We start from the raw sequence: 2,076 nt of genomic DNA on the forward strand, positions 1-2,076 counted from the left end.
ACTGAATCTGTATCTATAAATGTATTTATAAATTCTCGTTCTCATATGAAGAGTAATTTGAAGTAGGCTAATGAGATGAAATGAGAGCTAATGAGAGCAAAATCTGTGCAGAACCATCACAGAACAAGGCATGATGAGAAACAACACTGGCGACACAACTTCATTCTCATTGGTTTAAACAGTGTTGGGCAGTAATCAAATAATTCCTAGATTTATTTTCATAATTTTCACGACTCGCACATGCATGTGACGTCCCCAGTGCAGCAGGCAAGCTTGGAATATGGAAAAGTTTACATTCAGCAGACAGAAATATTGCATTATATTGATTTTGTCAGGAAAAAAGATTATCTGAACACTGTTGTGTAAGTTGTGGCTTTAATCGTATATGGGTAACGGAGAAGTTACAATTAGCTTCAAGCTACACATGACAATTAATGAGATTAATACAACACTTCTACTTAAATGTCAATATCAATCACTATTGAGTGTTTGTAATAACTTCTGACTGCGATCCAATGTAGATTTTGGTCAAATGATGAGGCAGCAATATGTTGTTCGTAACATTCTAGATCAAGAATTTTATGTGGAAGACTTCTGTGGGGCGTGAAGAAAAAAGTAATGTAACTAGTAGTGTAACTAATTACTGTTGCCAGAAAGTAATAAGTAAAGTTACAATATTAGCCTACTTTTGAAAGGAGTAACTAATGAGTACTATATTACATTCTTTGAGTAACTAGCCCAAAACTGGGTTTAAACAACAGTAGCCTATATGTATGGTCTGAACACTTGTGCCAAATACAGCCGCAGTTCAATGAGGGAGCCAGATGTGAACTCAGTAACGATTTCTACCGATTCACTGACTGAGTGAGGCTGATTCTAACCGCTAAACTCACCATCGAGTTCGAGGCTGTTTCGCGAGTCTTTTTTTAATGACTCGTTAAAAAGAACCGGTTTGTAAGAGTTGTTTGTTCATGAATCAGACATCGGTGCTCGCGCGCTGTATTCGCTGCCGCGAGAAGCATTAGCTTGTACTTTAAATAAATGACTTACGAAAAACCAGTTATGGACGCACACGAAACTTTCCTGACTAAATTTTAATATCTTGTCCCATTTGCGACTGATTTAATAGGCAGTTTACAGCTCTTATTGTGGCAAAACAACAGTTACTGCAGCAATTTCCTTTCTACACTTTCCAGTCTTCTAAAGAAGCTGACATGATACAAGATTTACGCTGCCGTCATTGCACCATTCATCACCTCATGTACTTTCTGACAGCAGATGACAGACAGATTCCCATGATATATGGCAACATTTCCCTGAATAAAAAGACAGCGTGTACCCTAAAGGCATTCTTCATGCTGACAAGATCCTAAATACAGTCGACAAACCCAAGCAATGACACTATGTTGTACCTGAGGTCAGACCAGGGCTTATGTTTATCTAGGGCAGATGCTCATATCCTTGACTCCTTTCATTGATCTGTTTTTGCTGTAGGTGCTTTGTTATGGATGACCTCACCTGAGCACATGAAGAGGATGAAGTCATTTTTAAAACCATTAGTTGCTGCAGGGCTTCTCCACCCAGCAGGTGAGCAGGTTTTGTTTGACTTTGTTATGTGTTTCTATGTGTTGTAATGCCTCTCGGCAGTATAAATGTCTTGAAGGAACTGACTCAGGACTTCTGATTTCCAGGCAGGGAATTGTATTTATCGTAATACCCAGAGCCGGCGCCACTTTTTTATTTAAAAGATAGTTGATGCTACTATAGCAACAATTTAGGACAGTCCGTTTCACAAAGTGGCATTTTAATTGTTACTTCTCTGACACAAAGTTAGAGCAGAACGAACGTGTCACACGTTTTAAACTCAACAAAATGGTAAAATACATATATCAAGAGCATGCTCACAGATGAAAACAACAGAGAACAAAACAGCGTTGGATGAAGTGGATTAGAGCCTTGCACGGGCCTCAAATATAGGCCCTAACCAATCTTTTTTTCCCCTTCTCCCAAAAAAGCTTATACTATCAGCTATTAAAATAGTTCAGTTTTGTATGTAATGGAAAAGTGATTATATTT

The sequence above is a fragment of the Sinocyclocheilus rhinocerous genome, unplaced genomic scaffold, assembly GCF_001515625.1.
Source record: "Sinocyclocheilus rhinocerous isolate Xijiao unplaced genomic scaffold, SAMN03320098_v1.1 scaffold1384, whole genome shotgun sequence".
Lineage (NCBI taxonomy): Eukaryota > Metazoa > Chordata > Actinopteri > Cypriniformes > Cyprinidae > Sinocyclocheilus > Sinocyclocheilus rhinocerous.